The following is a 20,709-nucleotide window of genomic DNA, read 5'->3' on the forward strand; positions in this document are numbered from 1 at the left end:
TTAGCATAATGTCCTCAAGATTCAACCATGTTACATATCAGAATTTTCTTCTTTCCTTAAGGCTGAATAATATTACATTGTATGTATATATCACATTTTAAAATCCATTCATCTGTCTATGGACACTTGGGTTGCTTCCATGTTTTAGCATTGTAAATAATACTGCTATGAGCAAATATCTCTTTGAGACCTTTCTTTCAATTCTTTCAAGTATATACCCTGAAGGAGAACTGCTGGATCATATGGCAAGTCTGGAAAACATGTTTTAATCCTAGCTCAAAGGCATTCATTTTGTCAGAAGCTTTTACATGTAAAACAAACAAAATATTGAAATCCATCTTTTATTACAATCATTTCCATAACAACATCGTATCTCATAGCATATGGTCACTGTGGTGTAATTTACTTTAAAATACTTCAGCAAAGATAGTATGATATATACTTGTGCATATTTTAATCTATACCCTAGGGCAATGGTTAACATTCAAAGTTTTCTAATTGAGGATATTCATTCCAGGGATTATTCTCCCTTGAAAGACTCTAATCAGACACCAACATTCCCAAAGCAACTACTATAAGCTTGCAAATATCTTTATCTCAGATCAATATCATAGGATTTTTTAGCCTAATGGATGCAAGAAATGATTTCTCATTGGTGAAGTGCATGGTATTCCAGCAGTGTGCATTAGCTAGAAATATTGTTTAGGAAGTCCTGTTCCTTGCATGATGGGAGTCTAAGAATATGGTGAAGTCAATAGGCCAGAGCCTTTTAGAATGGTACTTCAGGCTTAGGATTCCAGATTGGTCCCTTCTCTAGCCACTTATGGAGGGGAGGACTCAGTTGTCTGAATCTGACTAGTTTTAGTAAATTCGTCAGCTCCAGTGCTGCATGGATCTCATGTGAAACTTTCATGCAAGAGGCAGTGGGAGCAGTCACCAAATTGGGATTGCACTCAACTTCCAGGACAGATTGTAGGCCATCTGGGTGTCTTCTTGCTATGAATGTTTGTATAAGTGTCAGAATTTGGTCTGACACTTGCTTTTATTATAACACACTACCTAACAGCGAGATTGTTGGAGAGGAGACCTCTTGCCCTCACTTATTTGTAACTATTGAAGACCACTCCTAACCATCCAAAAGAAAAATCCTAGTCTGTGACTCACCAATCTTCTCAGGTTAATTTGTGGTAGGTGATTTTTTGGAAGCAAATGGGAAGGTAAACCTGCCTAGGCAGTCTTTGTCCCAATCTGAATATACTTGCCTGCTTGTCAAGGAGATCTCACCCAGTGATTCTATCATCCTTTGGCTCTTAGCATCTAGTAAATATAGCCCTTGCCCAAAAGAACTGGGTAGAAATTGTCTCCACGGAACTAGGTATTCCAACACCTTGATAACTTGTTCCCATATATTGTCTCCCCAATGTCCAGCAATAAAGCACACATAAATTTAAAAATTACATATAGATGACAGGCGAAGGTAGAACCTTCTACTACATTTTCCTTTCATGGCTCTGGCCCTAGAGAATATAAGATGCTAGCTGTACTAAGCACAACTGAAGAGAAACACTGCATATTAAAAGTGTCTGAAAGAAAAAAAACAAATGTTTCACGGTGCCACGGTCAAGGATCATTGAATTATTTAAATGCAAAACCATAGAGTTTTTATAAAAAATTAAGTGGACAAAAAGTAACATATGATTTGAGTAATAGTTAACATTCTCTTTAATTGTTTAAGCTGTGACCATATTTTATGAGCAGCAAATTACAAAGACTGAAAATTCATGATATAATTATAAAGTGTGAAGACTGATTTTCATATATTGCTTACAGAGCAAGTCTCATGGATTACTGTCATAATCAAATATAACTTGAAACCATATCAACAGGACACATTTTAATGATATGCACATAATTGCTAGTGTGCTGAGTAGTGATTTAGCCTGAATAGTAAATAGATCACTTAAAGGATATAATTAGTATTATATTTACAGAGTTGAATTAATTTTTGTGCTTTTCTCTTCTTACTCTGATGCAGATTATAGATCTTGGAGAATTAAGGCTGACAGTTTGCTCTCATTTTTAAATTGTCTCATGCACACACAGAAAATGGCACCCACGTAAAGCTGAAGCTGGGTGCAAACACATCAACACGTGGGGTTCTATTGTCTCTCGTTCATCAACACTCTGGGCCCCAAGGGAGAGGCTCCTATGCTGCCACTCCCCACCTTGGGGTCCTTATATCAGCTATCAGCCTGGGTTGTAGCACTGACCCAGTGAGTGTGGTGGTGTCATGAGAGGGAGGTACCCCCGGGGTACAGGGGAGATTACTAAGAGAAGAGAGAACTTGAAATGTGAGGAATAGTGGGCCCAAGAGTGACTCGAGTAGGCCCTTGCTTCTCTCTCTCATTCTTTGTTCAATCTCTCCCCAAATCATCTTGGCGCCCAGTGTAGGAAAAACACAAAATGAAATTGAACATTCAGTGTACTTGTTTGGCATCAGACTGCTATAAAAAGCTGTTGAAGTCAAATTTTTATGTCAGTATGCTTTAACAGTTACTTGTGGGTATCTTAAATCTCTGATTAAGTTTTGGGGATGTCAACTAATAAAAAACCCCCACAGCTTCCCTGATGGCTCTCTTTGGACTTCTACTCATGGTACCCTGACATGCCTTCCCTCTCCTTCTGGGACTGCCAGGCTTATCACCTTCAGCTCAGTGTCTCAGAATCCACAGCCTCAAGACCTCCTTGATGCTACCACCTGAGCTGAAAGCTGATACAAATACCCCAAAGTGAGGAATGGCAGTGCAGTATACCTTTGAGGAATATGGACGGCCTTCACCTTGGGCTAAGGTGGGTTGGGAAATCAGGGACAAGGTAAGCCCAAGTATGGACGTGTTTGAGCCCAGCCTTACCTGTTAAATGGGTGCTTTTGTGGGTGTAGCAGTGAGTATATCATTAATTTTGTGCCTGGAGAAAACCAGATGGGAATTACCTTTGGAATCTGAGTTGTTGGAAGTCCTGGAGTAGATGATGATAGTATTGGGGTAGAGGCTAAAGAGGAGAGAAGGGGCGATGAAAGCATGTATTGTTTTGCACCTCTACCAGAGACCGCCCAATGAATATGTTTCCAGGAACTGAATGTAACTGTGCATTTCAAAGGTAGTATGGTTAGTGGATCGAACACTGCCTTTGGATTCAAATCTATCTGGGTAACTTTGGAATAGTTTTTTTTTTCTTGGAATAGTTTCATAATATCTATAAACCTGTTTCATTATCTAAAAATGAGGATGCATCTGTATTTTTTTTAGCAAAAGAATATACTAAAGTACCCAGAACTATAGTATAGGGAGCTGTGGTTGTCCATTACAACCATAGCCCCCATGTCTCCCTATACTCCTGCCCTTGTGTAGTTTCCATCCCTTGAATCTGGGCTGGCTTTGTGACTCACTTTAATTAATTGAGTGTGTCCAGTGCCTAAGCCTTAGGAAGACCTGGTAGTTTCTGCATTGGTGTTCTTGGAAGTTCTGAGGCACCATATAAGAATCTGGCTATCTGAAATGGAAAGAGCATGTGAAGAGGCTATGTGGAGAGAAAGAGAGAGAAAGAGAGATCTAAGCATCCTAGTGTCCTGGCCAAACTCAGCCCACAATCAACCTGCCTGCTGAATACAGACATATGAGTGATGGCTGGTAAGATCATCAGAAGAATTGCCTAGCTGAGTCTAGCTTGAATTGTGGAATTGTGAGTAATGAAAAAATTTGTTGCTTTGAGACACTAAGCTTTGGGGTAGTTTGTTATGTAAGGATAGATAACTGAGACAGGGATCATGAATGCTATACAAATTTTTAAAAATATAGTAAGCCCATGTCATTCATAAGGTGTGTGCCCTAGGTTCTTCTTGAATATATTATGGCATTTAAACTCACTCATAATACGCAGTCAGGTAAGACTAAAATATTTGAGTAGCCTTTTCAGACTTAAGATGATTTTCAAACCTAGTGTATTTGTAATCCATTTATAAAAGATCTTGTCACTTCTTCACTTGAGCATTAATATCCATAGTTGCCGTCATCTGAGGGAAGCTTTCACTGAGGAACAAAGTTTGCCTCTTATTAAGGCTTTCTGTATAGATGCAGGAGAGAAGAACAAAGCCACCTGGAGATGTGGTTGACAGGTGGTCAGCCAGGCTTATTCACTAGCTAAGCACCTTTTCACTGCTCTCTGGCCTTGTAGCAAGGGCGATGCAATTTTGTACCTTGGTGAAATTACAAGTTATAAATGTCATAGATATTCAGAGTGATTCAGGAATAGCTGGAATCATGAGTATTAAATCCACAAATGGAAACTGTAATAAAGGGGTAGTTATAGTTATTGTCTACCTAATATTCTGTCCTTCCCTGTCCAACTTTCTTCTTGTAGCAGAATTTATTTTGCTTACAGAAAATCCACTTTGGATGTACTGGATCTAGATGACCCTTCCCCCTTGCCATAGAGTTGGGCACGTGATCCAACCTGGCCATTCAGCAAACATTGGATTACTTGGGAAATGTTGGGAGCCTCTGGTGGTTAGCAGTCTATATGACTTTTTTCTTTCAGGTTCTGCTGATTCTTTCTTGTATCCCTTTGGGTCTAGGGATGGAAGAGCCCTGTTGTTACTAGCTGCTGCATAGGATAGGATAGATCCTATCCACACTTCTATAAATCATACTTTTATTAAACTCTCCTTGAATTATCCTAATTTGAGTGAGCTTTCCCCTGCTGGGAACTTGAGAAGACACTGATTCGTGATTAGAGTATTTCTATGCTTGTTAGTTACTCCTGGAGTGTTGATTCCTGATTAGAGGATTTCAAATGCTAACTACTCCTAAGGTAGAGATCAGACTTGATTTATACATATTTCATATTGTTCATACTGGAACATTTGAAAAATAATTTGTCACATAGACAGTTGACACAAAACTTCTTGGCAACAATAACTGATTAAAAAACAGACCTATAACCCTAGATGGACCAAATGGAGCTTTCCCAGGAATTTTTGCTAGGAGAAATAGTAAAGAGGCAACTTTGTTGTTGTTGTTGCTGTGACTGCTAGTTATAAGAGTAAGTCTTGAACTCCTAACGGCTGTATCTTCCACCCAGAGAAGAAAGCTTACCAGACATCAAAAGTCAACAAGAAGAAGTCAGAACTGGGAGATGGATAGAAAGGGACAGATTCCTGGTTGTATCATAATACTCCTGGATCCAGCTATGCCTGAATCTGAAGCCTTCTCTTGGAACATCCCAGGTATGAGAGGAAATAAATTTCTTTTTGATTTGTGTATCTAAGCCAGTTTGAGTTAAAGTTTATTTCACTTGCAACTGAATAAGTCTTGACAAATACATCAAGGGCCTATTTTCATAATGTTCTTCTATCTTTGAGAGAAAAGGCTGCACCTATACTGGTACATGGAATGAGTTCAACCGATGCAGACAACTGCTATATTTTGACAGAGGAGATGGAGATGTTATGAAGGGAAAGATGGCCAGGTGCCCAAGCTGGGGGGTCAATAGGCTGATGACATCATCATAAATTTGCAAATTGAGACTTCAACATTGCAGGTCTAGAAAATTGATTCTGTTAGTGTGAAGGAGGCTCACCAAGTTTGGGGCAGTTGGTTTCCACCAGCTAGTCTCACAGAGACTAAGGCAAAAATCTAAAGTAAATTCACAAAAGAAAATCTAACTGCTGCACAGACCAAAAAGTCTATCTCTGGTTGGTGTGGTCTCTCTCTTCTGGCAAATCTATAAAAAGAAAGCCAAATTATTATCCAGAAGGCTAATTGGAGAGCAAGGAATTAGAGCCAGACTACAGACAGGGCAGGCCTGGGGTGGAGGGGGGGAAGGGAAGAGAGGGTCCTTTGCTGGAGCATAACAGCAAGTGTCTCCAAGCTGCGGTTGCCTGAGGGAGGTATCCCTCCTGAGGTGGGGGTTGTATGGCTCCCTGTGGCCACTGTGACAAATCACCACAAACTCGGTGGCTTAAAACAAGAGAAACTCTCTCACAGTTCTGGAAGGCAGTAGTCCAAAGTCGGTTTCACTGGGCCAAAGTCAAGATGTTGGCAGGGCCACACTCCCTCTGGAGGCTCCAGGGGAGAATCTATTCCTTGCCTTTCCCAGCCTCTAGGGGCTCCAGCACTCCTCAACTGGTGGTCACATCACTCTAATCTCTGTCTCCACCTTCACACCACCTTCTTCAAATCTCTGCTTCCTTCTTATCGAGATACATGCGATGGTATTTGCAGCCCACTTGAATAGTCCAAGATAATCTGCCCATTTCAAGAGCCATAATTTAAACACATCTACAAAGTCAATTTTTGTTATACAAGGCAACATTAGTAGCTTCCAAGGATTAGGACTTGGATATCTCTCGGGGGGGGGGGGGGGCATTTTCCAGCCTCCCACAGGAGTAGATCTGATGAGTAAGGTGGAATGGCCATTTTGGCTATTAGGGGTCCCTTCACCCCTGGATGGTCATAGAGACCCTCACAGATTCTTTTTTTTCTGATTTTTCTTTGTCTAGCTCCAATATGAGGATCCTTCTTCTGTCATTAAAATCTTAAAAAAAAAGTCTAATCCAATCAGCTTTTTAAAGTTCTAGTCATATTCCAATTATATTCCTTGAGACCATTCTCAAAATCTTTTTGATGGGATGTGAGTGACCTCAAATATTTCAGTCTCAAATTTACAGGGCACATATAGGTTATTTTGTTGAATGCTACTCATATCTGTTACTTAACCTCATTCCTTTCTGGATGCACCTAAATGTCATCCCTCCATGGATGCATGCATGCTCTCGCTCTCTCTCTCTCTCTCTCTCTCTCTCACTTGCTCTCTCTCTCTCTCTCTCTCACACACACACACACACACACAATTTCTTACATTTCTGGAACCTTCTGGATGCTTCTCCCACTTCTGTAACTCTTTTGGCTTGTTTAGATTTAGGCAGAAATGAATCTTTGCCTTTTATCAAATGTCAGTACAAGTAGGATTTAGCTTGTTTAACACCCCCAGACAGCTTTAAATAAGGTAGGACTACAAGTGTATACAACAAGCACACTTGTTATGTTCTGATTTTTTTCTTACTTAGCAGAAAACATTTAAAACACCTATGATGCTGGGCAGCTTTCAGAAAAATATAAACCATTCCTTCAACCATGGCAGGCATGATGGCCATGAGTAAAACTGTCAGCATCTGCTTGAAAATTTAAAGGGTAGAAAATGGAACCCATAAATTGAACAAGCTCTTTTTGCTCCACATATAAAGGTTGATGATAAACGCATCTTGATTAAAGGCTTATTTGTACTATTATTGGCTTTCAGAAGAAGAAAACATTTAATTCCATTCTGATTGTAGACTACGCTTCTTGGGACTCATGTCTCCCTTTATCGACACAGGGTAGATTTGATTCAATATTTAATGTGCAAACACATGGTTCGGTCTCATGGGTGACTACTTCTGGTCACCAGGCCCCACTTGAGTGCAGCATGTTCATTCAACAGAGGTCTTTGTATTCGTTTACAAAGGTTGAGGGACTTGTGCAATTTTTTCTCTCTCTTTTGCTGCGTACTATTTTCTCTATTAAGTAGATGACTTGAATCATTCAGGTCACCTTGTAATACATAGTATAATAGTGTTTTGGCTGTTGGCAAAAAAAGTTTCCAGAGAAAGCTTAACTGATGCTACCTTCTTGCTTAAAATATTAATCTGTGATGCCGTATGACTTACAGAATAAAGAGTGAACTCATTTTGGTATATTCTGTCTCTTTCTCACCTGACCCCAGGAAACCTCTCCCATCTCATCATCATTTACTATTATGAAACAATCCCTGAATATTAATTTTTACCTCCTTTCCTTTCCTCCCCTCCTCTCTTTTTTCCTTTCTTCCCTCCCTCCCCCCGCCCCGTCCCCCTTGCATCTTTCCAGACAATACTCATAGGGTACCCCTATAGTATGATGGACTCTGTGCTCGGCATGGTAGGAAAGATGCAATCATCAGTGCAGCTCCTAGCGCCGTGGGACAGATGGACAGAAACAGCAACACTTAAGGTATTTCCACTGGTGGATGAATCACCCAACTTTGCTTGAGGAAATCAGTGAAATACTCAGGGAAATGGTGATTTGTACCCTGAGTTTGAAGGGCTCACCAGGAAGACAAAGCCAAGGTGTTTGTTGTTGTCAGGGGCAGGTGCACAAATGGAAGGCAGGGGGTAAGAAGCATCTTTCCTCCTTCCCTCCTTCCTTCCACATATATTTACCCAGCGCCCATGACAGGGCAAGCACTGCCCTAGGCTCCAGAGATACAGCACCAAGCAAGAAAGATAATCTCCCTGCCCTGGGGCAACTGATTTGCCAGTGGTGGAATGGCGTGTGATTTGCTGAGATTAGCCTGTCTCGGATATGCCCGGGGGCACCCTTGTCCCATGAGAAACCTCACACAATGTTCAGGAAATGTTGCATTCTGAATACTCCCTGCTGGAGATTCACAATGTACAATTTCACAGTCAAGGCCCTGGGAAGCCCTACATCAAGAAACCTGTTATCTTCATTTACTTAGCATTTCCCAAATGTGTTTAACCAGGGGAGTCCTGTTTTAAGTAGTAGTTATTAATATCACACAAAGCTAGTTTTCTAAACGAGTCTCTGCAGGAAATACTCAAGTGTTCCATTCTTCCAACCTCTTTACCTATTATATCAGTTACCTATTTTCATAATAATGCTGCATAAAAACAGTCACAAAACCACAGTGGCATATAGTAATAAGCGTGTCATGCTTGCATATCTGAGGTGGTTAGCTAGGTGGCTCTGGTGATCCTGGCTGACCTGGCTCAGATGTCTAGGGTCTGGCTGGTTCTTGGCTGGGACAGCTGGGGCAAACTGGCTTTGCTCTGCTTGTCCCTCAATCTCTAGCAGACCAGCCTGGGCATAGGTCCCCGGTATTGACTGAAGAGTAAAAGGCAAGTGGAACTATGTAGGTACATTTTCAGATCCCTTCTTTGTCAAGTCTTTTAATATCCCAGTGTCCAAAGCAAGCCTCATGGCTGAGGTCAGAATCAAAATGGCCAGGGCAGGCGGGGTGGTGGGATGCGGGTGTGAGGGGAAAGGGGGTGCGAAGTTACATGCCAAAGGGTGAGGCTACAAGGAGGGGGAAGAGTTGGGGCCACCTGAGTAGTAGACCACATCTTCCTAGGGCCCCAGGTCAGCTTTTACTTCTTTCATGAATCCTTTTCTGACTTCTTCAGACTCATACCTTCTGAGATTTTCTACTGCACATCCAGTCCCTATTTCAAAGCTGAGTGTTCTCTGGAACTCTCATGAACTCTCAGCTTGCTTCATACTGGCTCCCCCAATCAAATGACACGTCCCTCAAGAGTAGACACTTGGTATTTGAGACTTCATTTGTATGTCCCAGACCACCTGGCACAGTGCCAGGCACACGGAGGACATTTACTAAAGACTAATTGAGGTCAGAAATCTCATTAGATGCATGGGAACCAGGGCCTCAGGTCAGGCTGTACCCTGGGGGCCACCCAAGTGCTACCGCCTAGGTTTGTGCCCAACTATGGGGCCCAGACCAGCTCCAGGAGGGTTGGCTCTTGCGTCAGAGAAATGCCAGAAAAGCTCCTGTGTGCGCACTTCTTTGCTCTTGTGTTCTCAACCCTTGCAAGGACTCTAACCACTTCCCCTGAACTTTGGGCCATACATGAACCTCATCTGTCTTGTGGTAGTGATCCTCCTAACTTCGGGCCACTCAGCTCATTCCTTCCTGTCTCACTGTGGTCTTCCTGTCTCTTCTGACTGTAGGGGCCCGAAAGCCTGGCGTTGGGCTCCCTCCCCGGCCATACTGTATTTTTGATTCCACAGTTGCATGGCTGGAGAGGAGAGTGCTGGTGTGAGCAAAGTAATCTGGATCCGTGCACCTCAAAGTGCCAATGGTAGCTGCGGGCTACCCGGCAACAGCCTGACCTGGGGGCCCTGGTTCCCTAAGTGGTGGTTAAAAATGCAGATTCTCCTGAGCCAGACTCTGCATTTTAACCAGACCCCTGGAGGCAGAGCCAAGTCTGAGCAGCAAGATGGAGAAGAGCCAGCCTCTGCTCACAGTTCCCCAACCCCCAGCTCTGTGGCTGGGGCAAGTCACTTCATTTCTTTGCTTTCTCACCTGTAAAGCGAGGGCTTTAGACAAACTGATCTCTCTGATGTTCCATCAGACACATTTAATTAGGTGTAGAGTAATTCAGATTGCTTTGTTTCTTTGTCAGATAAGGGCAAAGGTGTGGAGAGGGGCAGGATATTCTATTCTGCACAGAATCAAGAACTTTTAGAGCTAGAAGGAACTTCATCGAACATCTCCTCTAGCTCCCTCTTACTTTACCGAAAAGGAAACAGGTTGCACAGCCATTTAGAGTCAAGCCTTTGCTTGGAAGAACGTCCATCTGCTGTCTGGACCCTCGCTGCCTAAAGCGTGGTCCCTGGACCGGCAGCATCAATGTCAACTGGGCATGTGTGATAAATGCAGGTTTTTGGGCTCCAGCCCAGAACTTTAGAGGCAGAATCTGCATTTACCAAGCCCCTCAGGTGATCTGTATGCACAGCCAGGTTTGGGAAGGTCGGGCTCCCGGCCACGGCCCCTGGGAAGCCTTGAAGACAAACGAGGCCGCAACAGAAGCGTCATTTCACAGGCGCTGAGAGTGCTGGCCCCAGAGGCGAAGAAACCCCGATTTGAGTATCAACATGCTGCTTCCAGCCTTGTGGCTTTCAGGAAGTCACTTAAGCCTCTCTGAGCTTCAGCTTCCTCTTCTGTAAAATGTGTCAAGCACTCAGCATGCTGTCCAGCACTCGGAAGTGCTTAGTAAATGTTAGCACAGCAGAGCTCAGGGATTAAAGGCCCAGATTCTGCACCCAGACTGCCTGGGTTTATAATTCTTCCTAGCTGTGTGACCTTCAGCAAGTCACTTAACCTCCCTGCCAGATTCCTCATCTGCAGAGTGGGAATAACAAGAGGGTTGTGAGGACAATTTCACGGGTTCCTATTTGTAAAGCATTTAGACAGCGGCTGGCGTACCGGAACGGCCACAGTCTGTTAAAAAGTTATCCCGTTGTTATTTTATAGGCTTGGTGAAAGGAGGAAATCCAGGCATACATAAATTTTTAAAGCATCAACAGTGAGGAGTGTATTTCTCTCTCACAGAAGGGAAGTCAGGAACTATGCGCCCTGTGTTGGCTTTCTGGTATCATTAGGACGCAGACGCCTATCTTTTTGCATTGCCATCCTCATCGTGTAGGTTCTGCTCGTGGGCCAGGAGGGCTCCTGTGGCTCTAGCTCACATACCCCTATCTCCGTATTAGTTCCGTATTGCTGCATGAGAAGTTGCCCTAAAACTTGGGAGCTGGAGATAACAAACATTTATTATCTCAGAATCTCTGTGGGCCACACTGGGGAGAAGCTTAGCTGTGTGGTTGTGGCTCAGGAGCTCAGAGGCTGCAACTAAGGCCTCAGCTGGGGTGGCAGTCGGCTCTAGGCTCAACTCAGGAGGACTTCCTTCTGAGCCCACTCACGGGGTTGTTGGTAGGGTTTGGAAGGTCCCCGTCCAAGCTGCCTCATGACTCGGAGGCTGGCTTCTCCCATTAGAAGTCCGGCCCACACTCTAAAGACCAGGAGGTAGCTCATCGCTGGGCCATCTGAGAAGCTGCCCACTACAGGCCTCTTCCCTGGGGACCCAGCTTCCTTCAGGCTACCTTCCTGGAGCTCCCACATTCCACTTTTTCTTAGAGCTCATCAGCTAAGACTTGGTCATGTAGCCACATCAAGTTGCAAGAGAGACTAAGAAATACAATCAGCTCCATGCATCCCCCCCGCCTCCGCAATTAAAATCAGTTTCATTCCTAAAGAAGAAATGGGGAATGATTAGTTCATTTTCTATAGCCTTTCTACAGAGGGCCGAGTCTCAAAGTCTGGCCTCCTGACCATCAGCATCAGCAACGCCTGGGAACTGGTTATAAAGGCAAATGTTCGGGTCCCACTCCAGACTCGCTGGCTCAGAAACTCTGGGAGTAGAGCTTGGTGATGTGTTTGAGCACGCTTTCCAGGGGATTCTGATGCAAGTTCCAGTATGAGAACCACTGCTATGGAGGACAAGTTACCTGCCATTCATATGGATGCTTTAATAAAACCTAGTTTGCTTACAAGAAGCAACAACTTGTCTTGAGGGTCAATCATGACATAGGAGGCTTTTAAAAGTGAGGTGGGGACCGTCTAACTAATTACAGTTCACTTTGTTGTTTTCATCTTGAGATCACATAGAACTTTATCAGGTGATAAGCTCCATTGTACAGATAAAGCAAAGGAGATTATGGATGAAGTTTCCTCTATGATAAGAACAGAGCTATAGATTCTCGGTGGCTAGAAATTCCACATCTAAATGCTAGAACCATAGTAGAGATATGTAACAGACCACTTAAGTAACTGAATGCAGCAAAGTTGAATGTTTTCATCAAAACTCAAGGAGCAATGAAGGCAGGCAATAAAAAAAATGGGTGCTATGATCTGAATGTTTGTGCCCCCCTCCACCAAATTCATATATTGAAACATAACCCCCAAGGTGGTGGGGCCTTTGGGGGGTGATGAGGTCATGAAGGCAGAGCTCTCATGAATGGGATTAATGCCCTTCTAGAACAAGCCTGAGGGAGTTCCCTTGCTCTTTACACCAAGTGAGGTTATAGCTCGAAGGTGCCATCTATGAACCAGGAAGCGGGTTTTTACCAGACACCAAATCTGCTGGTGCCTTGATCTTGGATTTCCCAGTGGAACTGCAGAAAATAAATTTGTGTCATTTACAAGCTATCCGGTCTCTAGTGTTTTGTTATTGCAGCCCAAATGTACTGAGACAAGGAGAGACTTCAATAGTCTGCAAGTGGATTGTTGGGAGGGACCCCCATGGTAGGGAAGATAGAACATGGAGCCTGTTTCCCAATTCCACTTGTCTCAGCACCCAGATTTCAGTAAGATTTGGGACCCCTGAGCTCCATTTCTCTCCTAAAATGGGCAGTCAGAGCTACAGGTTTATTTGACAGATGAGAGAAAATTCTCTGACGTGCTCCAAACAAAGCACTGAACTCAATTCCTGGCATGTAATAGAGGTGTGACAATATGACATGGTCTCTTCCTTCCCTTTAAATAATGTACAGCGAGATGATTCATACTCATAATACTTTTAAGTAGTTTCAGAACTTATGAGGAAATATTCTAAACTTTGGTTCTGATTCCCTTATAAGTGTGCATTTTCTTTTGTTTTATTCCATTTCTCCTCATTATGCCAGTTTACGGCAAGTTGTAGGATTCTTCCTCCATTTGGTGTTTATTGTCAATTGTTATTTTTTATTTATTGTTGGTACACTCTGTTTTTGCAATGGATTTTGCCATTTAAACACTCTGGTTCTTCTTTGCTTTGTTTTGTTTTGGTTTTTTGGCTCTCCTTTTAATGAAATATTCCCAACAATGTCTTGCTTTTGAAGAACTGAGGGGAGTGAGACAAATCTATCATTTCAGGTGTGCCTCTACCATAGGAAGGAACTGTGGCCTCATGCTGAGGTGACACACCGCTGAAGACACCCCCAGGTCTTCCTCTCCCTGTGTGTGTGTGTGTGTGTGTGTGTGTGCGTGCGCGCATGTGTCGCAGGAAGCCCCTCAACTCCATCCCAAGAAGGGAACTTTTCTTTTTGCTGAAGGCAAGGCCTCTTTTCTCAGAGTGAGACTTGATGGTGGCACAGAAATGCTGAGGAAGACGCTCAACAGTGAAAACTGAGGGCACTGGGCCCCAGTGGGGTGACAACCCAGAAGCCTCGGTCTTTGGTCCTCTTCTCTGCCCTGGTTGCTTGCTTGGTGTTAGCTTTGGCATTCAAGCAGAGCTGGCACATCCTCTGGAGAAGAGAGGGCCTTTCCTTTGGGGCCGTGGGGCCTGGTGGTATTTTTTAGGTTGTCCTTGTGGTGAGGAGGGTGGACTAGCAAGTTGTCCGGTTGCCCCATGGGAGCAGCCTGTCCTTGGACCAGCGCTGTGCATCACCTCAGGCTCTGCTATCAGGCAGGGCCTGGCCAGGGGGCAGAAGCCATACCAGTTACTTGAACGGTGAGGGTTTCTTATGAGGACACTGTTAGCTGGGTGTAAGGTTGTAATCTAGGTAACCAAAAGGGGAAAAGGGAGCTCTCAGGTGTCACAAGGGTAGCAGCTGCAGGAAGCGGCTCCCACCCCTGAGGCTGAAGGGAACAGGACAGCCAGAGGAGGGCCCCATATGCTGCAAGCCAGAGGAGGGGCACTGCTCGGCGGGGCCCTCTCGGAGCTAAGGACGGGCTGGTGGGGCTCGACCCACACCCCGCAGGGGCCGTGGCGGCGGGGCTGCCTGCACAGCTGAAGGGCCGGACCCTCGCAAAGCGCAAAGGCGTTCGTGGCGCCGCGGCCCGGGCTGGCGGAGCTGCGCGCGGAGGGGCGGGCTCGGGGGGCGAGAGAAGTGAGGAACTGGGCGGCGTCCCCAGACCCACGGTCTCACCTTCAATGTGCACATGAGCCACCTGGGGAGCTTTGGTTTTTATTTTTTTTTAAGGTTTTATTTATTCATGGGGGGAGGGTGGGGGACAGAGACACAGGCAGAGGGAGGAGCAGGCTCCACGCAGGGAGCCCGATGCGGGACTTGATCCCAGGACTCCAGGATCACGCCCTGGGCCGAAGGCGGCGCTCAACCGCTGAGCCCCCCAGATGCCCCACCTGGGGAGCTTTAAAGGGCGGCGGGTCCGGGGCAGGGCCTGAGAGTCCGCACCTCTCACAAGCTCCCGCGGATGTTGGGCTGCTGGTGTTGGAGCAGCCAGCTCCCGGGAGGCCTCGTGGCCTCCTGTCAGGTGCAGGTGCAGGTGCAGGTGCAGGCGCAGGTGCAGGCGCGGAGAGCGGCCCAAGCCGGGGCCCTATGCGCGGGGTCTGCGGGTCCTCGTGCCGCCCCTCGCGGGGGCAGGTGGCGCCCTCCTTCGGCCGTCCTGGCCTGGGGCCAGCTCCTTTCTCTCCTCTGCATCAGACAGGAAACCAGGAAGGGGCCCCTCTGGGCCCAGCTCACATGCTTCTTTCTGCCTATTCACCCAAAGGTGGTGCTCTATCGATGACTGCCAGTTGGTGACCACTATTTATTCTCCAATTTTCTGTTTGACAGGGAAGGAAGAAGCCCCAACACACACGGTCTCTACACAGCCCCTCAGTTCCATACCCACGGTTTTCTAGAGAGATCATCTTGCCAAATTGGTTTGAGGAGAAAGCAGATTGCCCTTGAACAGCTTGAATTACAAGGCCACGCTTCATAAATCGAAGGTATGACGAACAGGGTGGCCGCCTCAGGCAAAACAAATGGGACTCTGGGAACATCCTGAGAAAACAGGAGCCAAAGGATGAACTCCACGCAGCCAGGCCAATACCAGCTCTTGGCAGCCTGCCCCGGGATCTCGGCTTGGTGTTGAGTTAGTGGCTCCACAGGACGACCCGGCTCCCAAACTGCCTCTGTGGTGGGTATTTGAAGCTGCCCTTTTGCTTCCTTATCACAAATGAGCTTTCACAGGAGAGTGGATACAAAGGTGAGTGGGCAGTTGAAGCTAAAAACTGCGATTCAGACACCTCAAGCTGCAAAAGAGAAGCTATTTCTCACGCAGGTCATTTATGCTCTTGACCACGGTGTCCCCAGGAAAACCTGCATCCCGGCATCTGAAGTTATGGGGCTTCCCTACCTTTCCCCATGCATATCTCAGCAGCGTGATTTCATGGATGAGCACCGCAGCCTTCTGAAATAGGAGCAGAGGGACTTTTCGTGGGACTGATTTTGCAGAGAGGACTGGCAGGGAGATGTCAAATGACTTTCCAGGGTCCCAAGGTAGCAAAAAAAAAAATTGCAGTACAGTTCCCCTGGCCTGGAGAGATAAGTACTCCACTCCAAAGACCAGAGATATAGGACCGCTCAATGCTGGAGCCTATACTTTATACTCACGGTCAGTAAACTTGTTCTCTAAAGGGAATATTAGTAAATATTTTTGCCTTCGTGGGCCACATGGTCTCAGCTACAACCCCTCAACTCTGCCACTGTGGCACGAGGGCAGCCGTGGACAGTGTGCAAACACGTACATTTGGCCGTGTTCCAACAGACCTTTATTTACAAAAGCAGGCAGAGGGTTAGACGTTGCCGACTCCTGCTTTGTGCCAATGGCAAAAGTGGAAAACATGATACATGTACCCGATTTAACTCTTACAGGAATAAAGAAGGTAGAGAGTATGAAACAGAAAGGAAGGGGGGGGGGTTGCTGGGGAGACATAGGCTGGTGGGAATAGGAGAGCTGGTGCGAAGGAGAAATGGGAGACAGATGGATAAAGTCGATGGAAGGACACAACAGAAAAGAAAGAGAAAGAGAAAGAAAGGAAAGAAAAAAGAAGGGATAGCCATTAAAACAACTTCCGTTTTTGGAGACCAATACGATAAAAGAAAAAAGTGAGTTTTGAGCCTCACCTGGAGCTGTGGGAAAGCCAATGAAATTTTATCATGGTTGTATCATGGTATGTAAGATGAATTTACTTCCCTCAAACCATTTTATTTTCAATTGACAACCTTAAGCAAAGCAGGCAGAATGAAGTTTGCAATATTAAATCACTGTCAACTTACGCCTCTGTAAAAAGGATTGTCCAACTGACTGTTAGCTGGCGAACAACAATTTAGAAATCCATAATTTATGACCAGGCATGATGAGATCTAGAAAATATTTCCTAGGAAAGAAATATGTTTTAGCTGCCCCAGAGCAAAACAAGTCCTTTGTTATTAATACGCTGATGTTGTGACGTCTTTACTATTTCAGAGATAAAAGAGGGTTTTTTTTTGCAGATGTCAAGTGCCCAGTATTGCCGAAGCTATCAGAAAGTCTTGGAGACAGTTCTTATTGTTTTGCAAACATAGCCTCCTTCTACATACTTTGAAAGCTGATTTCAGATCTCTTTAGAGAAGCTTTCTTCTTCATAGTTTCCTTATTGGCTTTATTGCTTTCCTGTGCCAGCAAGAAAGCTATCTGAGCCAGCAGCACAAAGACTCAAAAACATTTGAAGCAGCAATTCGTGTTGTTACTTTAGAGAGTGTGTTTTTCTAAAAACACAGGAACCTGGGGGCTGGGAAGCTGCATGACTATGGACAGTGAGGCGAGTCGAATAGGACTTTATGATGGTTGCACTGTTTTCACTCCTCGGCATTAGAATTCTGGAGCACACCACGTGCCCAGAAGTCCTGTGGCCGTTGATGCCTCCTTTCACTGGGGGTAGTGAGGCTCGGGGGTTACAGACAGTGGCTTTGGATGGAGACAGGCCACCGGGGTGTGACTCACAGCTCTGCCAACTTACGGGGTGAGCAATATTAAAAGAGTTTGTGGTTCACCTTTCTCATCTGTAAAATGAACATGATGATATCAATATCTACCTTAAAGAATCTTTTCAAAGATTGAATGAATTAAAATTATATGTGAACCTTAGGAAGATGCCTACAGAAAGCACACAATATATGTTACTATTAATGAGGGATAGAGAAAAAACAGTAATGAGTCGGATTTTCTTTTGAAAATTTGTCATCTGTGGAATGGTGTGTATGGTTTTCTTTTTCTTTTTTTCAACCAGGCTGTTAAATAATGGCAATGAATAGCTTTATAATGTACAAATGTAATGCAAAATTGTCCTGACAATTTTTGTGCTGAGGCAATATTGCAGTTAATGAGATTTTAATCAAAGCACAATTACTGCTGATTGAAAGTTGCCATGACAGTAACGTATTGGTGAGACTGATTATATTTAAATGCTGAACTTTAGCCCAGATATCTCCTCCCAGATCCAGACCCCTTTTGGATATTAAAGGTACCTCAAACTCAACATATCCCAAACTCATCTCAAACTTGGTCCGATTCCAGCACAGCCCAATTCAGTGGATGCATCATCACCTGTCCAGTTTTGCAAACCAGAAACTTGGAGTCATCCTTGACCCTTTGCTATCTCTCACCATATCCAACCGACCATCTTGCCAATTTTATTTAAATCTCTCAAATGTGGGCATATCTCTCCATTACCATTATAGAGAACCAAACTACAAATCGAAGCTACAAATACCTCACATAGACTATTGCTAGCCTAATTGGCCTACAATCATCTATTCTTCGCTCCATTAAATCCATTCTTCATAAAATCCAGATTCATCTTTTTTTTTTAAGGATTTTATTTATTTATTCATGAGAGGCAGAGAGAGAGGCAGAGAGAGAAGCAGGCTCCCTGTGGGGAGCCGGATGTGGGACTCAATCCCAGGACCTCAGGATTATGACCTGAGCCAAAGGTCAGGTCAGATCAACCACTGAGTCATCCAGGCACCCCCAGATTCATTTTATTCTTGTAACTCACATCCATTTAATCAACCTTCTGGAATCACCAGTGCTCCCCATTTATGCTCTCTGTAAAAATACACAATCCATGACCAAGGCACACTGATTGCTCGTTGCTAGTAGACTACTCTCCAGGATGCTCACATATTTCTGCTCCTACCAGTTGAGCCGTATGTTTACTAAGAGCCTCAAACCTGTTTTTGTCAGTTTTTGAAATAATTACCCAATTTAATGAAGTATTATGCAAGTTGATGAAACATGAACACAGTCATATTTCAGAGAATGTTTTTCTCTGAAAACCAGGTTGAATGCTTTGGAAAGGCTCACTAAAGGCAGATCATTATAAAGAGTATTGTTCAATTAAGTATGCGTCAGAAATCTGCAGAAGGCCTCATGAAATAAAGCCCTAGAAGGATTCCACACTCAGAATGCTTTGCAATTATCTTTGAGTTCTTTCTTAGAAGAAACTGAAATGGAAAGCCTAGACAACACCTTAAAGATAAGAAAGAGGCCACAGAAAGACACTAATCTAACCCATACTTAAAGTCAAAGTCTTGAATCTGCGCGGAGAGAATGGAGCATGAAGGCACATTTCAAATAAAATGTTAAAGGTATCCATGTGTCATTTTTAGTGATTCTCATTTTCTGGAGCTTTTTTCAACCAACTGCCTAATTTTCTATATGGATTACATACCATACTTTGAACTTAATATATGTGGATTCTTCTCTGTTGATCCTACATAATACACCAAAGTCCTTGAAATGGCCAGTAAGGTCTGATGGGGTGAATTGGCCTGACCTCATCTTGAACCCTTGAGGTCATCTTGAAAGTCGCTTCCCTGCCCCTCCCTGGACCCGGTACCAGCCAGCACCGCCTTTTCTCCCAGAGACTTCCCATGTGCTGTTCCCTCTGTTCTTTATCCCTCAGAATATTCCCTCCCCAGGGAGGTCAAATCCCTGTGGTGAGTGCTTTTGGTACATCACTTAATTTTTCATCAGAGCTTTTAGCACCATTGCAATTTTATATTTATTTTGTGGTTACTTGACTAGAGAGTCTGCTGTATTAGTTTCCTAGGACTGCTGAACAAATTACCACAATTTTGGTCCCTTAAAACAGCGGAATTGTGTTCTCTCACAGTTCTGGAGGCCAGAAGTCTCAAAGCAAGGTGTTGGCAGGACTGCACTCTCTCAGGAGGCTGTAAGGGAGAGCCCTTCCTTGCCTCTTCCAGCTTCTGGTGGTTCCTCGCCTCCACTGGCCTGTGGCTGCATCTGCCTCTCAGAGTCTTCCTCTAGTCTCTCGGGAGGACACTGATTGGATTTAGGACCCACCCTAATCCAGGACAATCTTATCTCAAGAACCTTAATTATATCTGCAATGACACTTTTTCCAAATAAGGTCATATTCACAAGTTTCAGGTGGGCATAGCTTTTGGGCACCTCTATTCAACCCACTGGATCTACCTGCTACACTAGACTCGAAGTTTCACAATGGCAGAAATTGTATCAGTCTTTGCCTATTGCAATGCCGGACTTCTAGTGGGTCCCCAATAAATATTTATGCTCTGAAAGAATAAATAGATCTTCTGTGTGGTCTCTAATGGTGGTGTTGGATTACTGACAGGCTGATGTAGATATGCTGATGACATTTTAAGTAAGCAGAATTCATCTCTAGAAAAACCTCTTTCGCTCTGCAAAGTAAGTACCTGCTATTTTGTAAATGTACCAAGCCCTCTTTTTAGATCACCTGGCCATCTATTTCATAATTGTTTCTTTAAAAAACAATTATTTAAGTAATCTCTACACCCAACCTGGGGCTCGAACTCACCACCGTGAGATGAAGAGTCACACGGTCCTCTGACTGAGCCAGCAAGATGTCCCCATAATTCTTTAAAATAAAGCTTTAAGATCTAAGATCCAATTCCTTCTGGTTTCTTATCACTCATTTCAAATTTAAAACAGGGTCTGTTTACACTAGCCCAGTTAGCATTCAGTGAAGAGAGAAGCCTGGGGACAGCAAGAGGAGAAAAGGAGTGACAGGAGGCGATGCTAACAGCTAGGAACCACACTGTCTCACAAATGCAAATACCCTACAGCAAATGTCCTTTAAATAGAGTATTTTAGACTTCTCCATTTCTTGACGGTGATACTGCTTATTACGACTATTAGAGCTTCTAATAATACATGGAAGTTTCACTTAGGGACAGAGGGAAATCAACATCAGTGACCCCAGAGGACACCTCCCTCCTGAAAATC

The 20,709-nt window shown here is 44.3% G+C and overlaps 1 long non-coding RNA gene across 1 annotated transcript; it reads left to right on the forward strand.

Moving 5' to 3' along the window:
* Positions 1 to 5,091: 5,091 nt before the first annotated feature.
* LOC112654059 (uncharacterized) lies at positions 5,092 to 16,348 on the forward strand. The gene is made up of 3 exons (XR_004813170.2): positions 5,092 to 5,284; positions 7,965 to 8,087; positions 15,228 to 16,348. It is a non-coding gene; the product is annotated as an uncharacterized LOC112654059 (long non-coding RNA).
* The last annotated feature ends 4,361 nt before the right edge of the window (positions 16,349 to 20,709 follow it).

Source organism: Canis lupus, chromosome X (assembly GCF_003254725.2).
Source record: "Canis lupus dingo isolate Sandy chromosome X, ASM325472v2, whole genome shotgun sequence".
In the NCBI taxonomy this organism is placed as follows: Eukaryota; Metazoa; Chordata; class Mammalia; order Carnivora; family Canidae; genus Canis; species Canis lupus.